This window comes from Thunnus maccoyii, chromosome 11 (assembly GCF_910596095.1).
Source record: "Thunnus maccoyii chromosome 11, fThuMac1.1, whole genome shotgun sequence".
NCBI classification, from domain to species: domain Eukaryota; kingdom Metazoa; phylum Chordata; class Actinopteri; order Scombriformes; family Scombridae; genus Thunnus; species Thunnus maccoyii.
In genome coordinates, this window is record NC_056543.1 from 3783045 (window position 1) to 3790198 (window position 7154).

At 37.4% G+C, this 7154-nt stretch overlaps 1 long non-coding RNA gene across 2 annotated transcripts; it reads right to left on the reverse strand.

Moving 5' to 3' along the window:
* Positions 1 to 1054: 1054 nt before the first annotated feature.
* Positions 1055 to 6449, reverse strand: LOC121907325. 2 transcript variants are annotated; one of them, XR_006098838.1, is made up of 4 exons: positions 6198 to 6449; positions 5009 to 5150; positions 3480 to 3637; positions 1055 to 1242 (listed from the first exon to the last, which is right to left on the reverse strand). It is a non-coding gene; the product is annotated as an uncharacterized LOC121907325 (long non-coding RNA). The 2 variants fall into 2 exon arrangements; XR_006098837.1 differs by having other exon boundaries at positions 6008 to 6449.
* Between the last annotated feature and the right edge of the window lie 705 nt (positions 6450 to 7154).

A 7154-nucleotide genomic window follows, 5' to 3' on the forward strand; every position in this document is an offset into this window, starting at 1 on the left:
TGTTACAATAGCCTTATTCACCTTTTTAGGAAAGTAAATGGAAAAAAAAAGTACAGAAAAAATGGAATACACTTCAGTAAAACAGAGCATACTACTTTTTTGGTAAATAGCTTATGTAAATATTGACCAGAACCCAATAAAAAACATTTTTTTATAAACTCTTAAAGTAAGATGTTTTGTATAAAATTTGAATTTTTTGCTATGTATTTTAGCTAGCGCTCGATGGAAAGCCCGTGTCCTCCCCACTCCCTCCCCTTTTGCACTGTTTCCATGGTAATTTGGTTTTAAAAAAAAAAAAAAAAAATGAGAGAAAAGTTGCCAAACCGACTGCTGCATATTTGTGCCATAAGTGTGTACCATAAATATTTATTGAATTAGTTTCTTTTTTTTTTTTTGTTTTGTTTTTTTTTGGTCTGTTTATGATTTAATTTCAGTCCAGTTTGTAGGTGACACAGTATTATATTTGCATTGTTTTTTTTGTTTTTTTTTTCGTCTACCCCCCCTCCCCCCCTGGTTTTTCTTTCGTCATGTCATGGTTGGTTGTCATGGTTACCGGGTGTGGCTGTTTACCCTCTTCCCCCCCCGCCCCCCCCCCCCCCCCCCCCCCCAAACTTTCCTTGCAGTATGAGATGGCCAGGCTGTGAAAAAAAAAAATGGTTTTAACATTCAAAAATTTAAAGAAGTTCAAAGTGAGGATAAATGACACACATTCCACCAGTCTGTTACAAACTGAAAATGTTTTTCAATAAAATGTTTTTCCTATGGACGTGCTGTCTGCTCGTGATGCTTTGTTGTTCACGCTGCATGAATAAATAATGTCTTTATTTATTTATTTTTTATTGTTTCACACAATATGAAAGTAAAAAAAAAAAAGTTCATATGACAGTTTTTATTTACTTATTTCAACTTCAGGGGAACAAACTTCAGTTGTGTAAATGACATATTTTGTGTTTTTAGAAAAAAAACATTTAAAAGCACATTTGCTGATTGAAAGTGATGCTTTTATAATAACTGAAATAACACGTGTAGTATATATTATATGGTCAAATATATCCGTCAAATATTACAGCTGAAAATGTCATTTCAAAACGATTAATCAGATTAATCTGCTGCTATAATAACCATATATTTCAATCCTTGGCTGGAAGTTCAACACTGATGTTGAGTCAAGTTTCTTCCACTCCAAACTGGGAAAACTGTGTCTTTATGGAGCTGGATGAGCAGGAAAAGGCCTCCTAAAAACTGTTGGAAGCACATAGTTGTTTAAAATATCATTGTAGCATTGAAAGGATGTTTATTTAGTATCCGTATAGATTGAGGAATTGAGAGTAGCAGATTAAAAAAGAAGATCAAAATAGAAGCAGCACAAACTGAGTTTTATTCCCTATTATGGGATTTTTCCTGTCTCTAATAACTCCCCGAGCTCCCAGTTTGTAATAGAGTCATCCAACTCAAACCTGACAGGTCCTGACAAAGTATTCATGTTTTGGTTAAGGCGGTTGTGTTCTGTAAAGCTTCTGGCTCTGGTCGAGTTTGGGTTTGGTTATTTTCAAATGTAGTTTGTCAAGAAACTTCTCTGTTTCTCTCTGTCTGACTGTGCCAATATTGTCTGAATCCAGATGTGTAATGTGTTGCATGCAACGCTCAGTGGAAAGAGGAGACACGCAGCGTATCCAATGCTTTCATTAGCTGACAGTCAACTATAGAGGAAATAAAGCAGAATATACGTAGCTTCGGGTCGGTGTACGTTCAGGCAGTTATTTTTTTCATTTGAAACCAAAAGCAAAAAAAAAAAATACCATGGTTTTTTACATTTTTTATATAAAAAAAAGGGAAAAAAGAAGCCATTTTTGTTTTATTGTTGTCAAAATCAAAAGCTGAAATATACCAGGGTAACCTTAGAAGATAAATAAATAAATTCAATCTTAAATGTTATTTCTCTTCCACTACTGTCCTACATAGAGGGGCTGTAACATAAACACAGCCCTTAAAATGGAGTTTCTCCATTTACAGGTAATATTCTACTTAGTTCATTTAGACCAAGACTGCGTCCAAAACTCTATACTAACATGCTATTTAGTAGTATGCAACCAGTAGTACATGAAGTGCATACTATTTCTGGAAAATCTGGAAAGTTACAGACTTTAAAAGCATTTATTCCAGACATAGAAAGTCAGGGAATTTTACAAACTTATTGATTTATTCTGGAATATCAGGGAATTTCACATTTTCCTAACTTTTGTGTATTTTAATGTGCAGTAAAATATTACTTTTTTTGCATTCATCACCTAACCAACACAAATTAGAAGTGGAATATTTGGCTAGCTATATTGCACTGTATACTCTACTATACTATACTCTACCCTTCTATAAACTCCACCGTAGAGGCCACTAATGCAGAAAAATACCTACATTATATGTACTTATGATTATTTTGCTGTTATTGATAAAATAAATGGCCTAAAAAGGCTGCCTACTGCAAATCAATATGATCAATACAGCTTTGGCAGATTGATTTGTCCATTATGTGACATGTCACAGCTCAGGACGGATACGTAACGTAGCCATCAACAAACAATAGCTATAAAAAGTGAACATTAGCGTGATCAATAATTTAGTAACACGCTACTGGAACACTATTCAGGAAGAACCACACAGGCTATTTCCACATATCAGACTATTAATTCACACTATGCAACTAATCAATATATCACACACTTAAAGACAGATACATAAAAGATACTTCATGTCTAAATGAAAAGGACAAAACAAAAGAAGATCTTTACTTATGTAGCCTATGTTTGCATTTATTGATTTATTAGGTACAGATCCTGTACTTTCATAATGTTATAAAAAGGCCATTTTATCATCTTGGCTTTTATTTTGATCTCTTTAGTTTTATATCCGTGTCACCTGTCTGCTTTTCTTCATTCTTCAATTCAAAAAAAGGAAAAATGCAAAAAAGGAATTTGCAAAAAACAAAATTGGACCGTTTTATGAATTTGGTTTTTTCATCCATTTCTCACTTTTTTCGAAAAAAAGGAAAAAAAACAAGAACAACAAAAATCAATTTTTTAAAATTTGGTTTCAAACAAAAAAACAAACTGCCTGAATACACACAGACTGCTTCATATCTCATTTCAGGTTCAGTCTCAGAATCAGGCAGCACCGGTCAGGTTCAGTTGGATCTATTTAGAAGCTTAAAGTCAGTTTATGGTCAATCAGAGCTCAATAATCTCTCCTGGAAGATGTTCATAGTGCACTTAATTGCTCACATTAAAAGTGGCAGAAATATTTATGTCAAGAATGTAAAATGAGAGACAGAGAGAACTTCAAACCCACGTCTGAAGCCCCTTTAAGAGGTCTAAAGAGATGCAGGTTTTTGGCCTTAACAGAAGAGTTTAGAAAGCTCCTCCAGAACCACAGAAGACAATATAGGAAGGAGCGTCCACATACTTTTGTCAACAGAGTGTACAAACCGTGATATGAACGTCAGTCTTGCAGCACAACGAGTAGCGAGGACGTAGAGTAGTGAAGGTGTGTCAGCTGCGTGTAGAGTCACCCACTCTTTGTTGGTGTAATATGGAGACGGTGATTAAGGGATCCTGTTTCCTATCAGTGGGATGATGGCTGCTCTCTGAAACAGAACCAGCACAGGGCCAACTTGTCACTAAGCCGGTGAGTCAGTCTTGTTGTATTGTGGGCCAATATATCCAGGCAACTAGCCTGTATAACCAGCCATGCTGCCAGTGAGTCAGGACAGGAACCTGCCAAAGTATTACCAGGCAGAGATTCAACCACAGCGAGCCAGACATCCCTTCTACTATAGCTGGCTAATACCAATCAGCCCGCCACCAAATCAGCTCATATAGCCTATCAACTATAGCCACCGTAGCTTTCTGCTCAGCCAAAGAGTCTGCAAGCCAGAATATCAAGCAACAGGCAAGATTATAGCTATGACAGCCAATCATCCAGCAAGCCAGCATTTTTAGCCAAGTCTAGATTAAAGTCTTGGCTTTATTTTAGCATCAACCCAAGGTCTTTGGGTCTATATTTGCTTTCTGAAAAAGACTGAACTGCCGAATTTGCGATTAAAACCTTGCAACAAGGTTGGAGGTATCAAGCTATCAAAAGAGGTTCCTTTTTATTTATTTATTTATTTATTTATGTTGTAGGAAAAAAAGATTTTTTTTTTTGGCCATACCAATCATGGTCACATTGCTGTAATCAGTGTTGGTTGATTATGATGGGAGTGCTGTCATTCCCATGTTTTCATGGATTAGTAAATTAACCTTGCACTTTGTGCCATCCAAAAACAGCCACAGAGAGCCAAAAAAAACAACAGAAACACACTGTAACGCAATCCTGCACAACAGTTCTGTATTTACCTGTGTAAAACGGCCAGTATGCTTCAAATTACTGTACTGTAGGTGCTTGTCAAATTGTCAAACAGCGCCTGAAACTCTCACACTTTTCTGACTTAAGAGAACTCATCATACAAAATAATTCATTTCAAACATACCCTGACCATAAAGGAATGGTATGAAATTATATGAAATGTGCTTTTTTGGAGATGAGAAAATATACCACTGTCATGTATGATAAATGTTAAGCTACAGCCAGCAGCTGGTCAGCTTAGCTTAGCACAAAAACCAGTAGCAGGGGGAAACAACTAGCCTTTCCATACTTAGATTTTTGTATGGATTAAACAAAGGCCAGTTGTTTCTCCATTTTCAGTCCTTGTGCTTGTGCTAAGTGTAGATGGTCACACTGAGCCTGATTGCATCCTGCTACACAACACAACAACCCACATTTACCTTCCTGCTAAAGCATTACAAACATAAACACATCTTGTCCTGCACCTTAGCTTGTTGAATGAGCCACCAAACAAACATTCACCAGGGAAAGTGAACCGCTAACGTCAATTGGCAGCCAAGATAGCTGATTAGCTGCTCAGCTGCAGCACATTAAACAGCATGTAAACATACCTGCAAATGTCACTTCTGACCTGTTAGATGCTGGTTTGGTCGTTGCTCTTCCTGTTAGCGACACGCTGTCTGTCCGTGACTTGTAGCTACAGCAGTTTGTTGATTTTGTCTCTGTACCGTAATGTTTGTCTTCTGTTCACTGTAACACCGGTAGTCTGCCAGCTGTGGTCAATCAAACACAAACACAGACACCAGCTGAGACAAAAAGGAACATTTCTGATATTTTTCCAAAGACCTTTTTTCTTCATTTTAATAATATCAAAGTATTAACAATACATTTAAAAACACAATGACATTATTTTTGACAGCAAAGAAGGATGATGTGTAATTTCAGTTGGTTTATGGTGTTTACTCAACACCCACATTGCATCAGTGGTGTTAAGGATGGTCGCTTAGCGGCTAGACTTTAAAGCAGGAGGCTTGAGACAGAGGTTACCAACCAGATGTTCATATCACCCACAATGAAGACATAGTACAATAACAGTCATAATTCTGACCACAGGCAGCATGTGATCCTGACAGCAGCTGCGCTTGAAACTGGCTGCCTTATATAACCTGCCAGTGGCAACGACCTTGATCCCTACAACACTATAGGGAAACTACACAAAACACAACAAAGACATTAAAATACATTTATAAGACACTAATGTCAAATAGTCTACATGATCTTTATTTATGTTACACATTACAATAGAATCATAGGAAACATGTACAGCATATCAAAATACACTAACAACCCTACGATAATTACTACTTGGTATCACCCAGAATCTTTAAATTGGTGCTCAGACACCCTGGGGACACTTTTAGCCTGAACATCCTGCAGAGGAGACACAACATTACACATTATCTAATTGCACAATCAAGCCACAGTTAACACTGCATTCAATCTGCAATCATTTTGGCAAACGTTATACTATAATGAGCTCTTTCTATTGAGGTAACCAAACTAGCCACACTGAGTGCATTTTGCTACAAAATACTAGTAATGAAGAGGACCTTCAGTACAGGTGGATTACTAGATTGCAGGTGTTCCTGTTGTTTTGTCCACACCAGCATTTAACACTCAGTGCCTTGAAACTGTGAGGCTATAACCATAAAAAAAAAAAAAAAAAGTTGTCTTGTTAGCCCTGAGTGAAGCATTACGGCCACCATCTGCAGTAAAAAATCCTAATGGAACACAAAACCTCAGAGTTGAAAAGAGCTCACCATCTTTTTTCCTCTTTTTCATCATTATCTAATACACTGTTCCATTCTCCGCCACGTCCACAGAGAGTATTAAAGATATTAAAGCCACTGGCTATATATTCATCATTTCTAACCACATTGTCTTCACAGCTTTCTGTTTATGAGGCAGCAGCTAGAAAATGAAAATATCTTCTCTGCACTGTAGCTCAGCTCTTGACTGTTTATCAAAAAGAAAGAAAGAAAAAAAAAAAAAGTCTGCCTGAGAAGCCAAGATGAAAAAAAAAAAAAAAAAAAAAAGCAGGAAACAAAAAGAGAAAACAAATTGTGAGCCTCCCATCGCTCGCTCTCTCACGGTGGTCCGTCATCTCCTTGCATCTCGCTCACATACTTTGAAAGGGAGGAGGGGGGAGGGGGGGAAGAGAAAACTTTCTGATGTTTTTTTCCTATTTAACGTTTCCGTTTTATCTCCTTCGCTTTCATGCCTCGGACCGCGGAGCGCTGTTGAGAAGCGACGAGGCGTTGCGGGTGTTTAATGGGTTTTTCATTTTGAGGAGGCTGAGGAGTTTATCACGGGCGAGTAGTAGTCAGGTTTTTTTGGCCCTTAACCTCACTCCACATGTCTGTAATTTAACATTGTTCAGAACCGGAGGTTCCTGTGTCAATGTTGATTATGTCTCTGTGAAGACAGCTGCTGGGATTTTTTGGTTGGAGTTGTTTGAGTTGGATGAAATCTCTCTGGAGGCTGCTTTGAATGCAGATCTGCGTGTGCTGGCGTACTGTACATATCTTGTTCTGGGCGTGTGAAATAAAAAAAAAAACAACAACTGTGATTGCTGCACTCATTTTGCATACTAACATAACTTTATTTTCAAAAATTGATGCACTCATGTCGACCACTGTGGAGAATTCCTGTGTGATTTGAAATGCACGTTGTGTTTGATTGTTTTTTTTTTCCCACTGCAGCAGCATTCGTGGGCA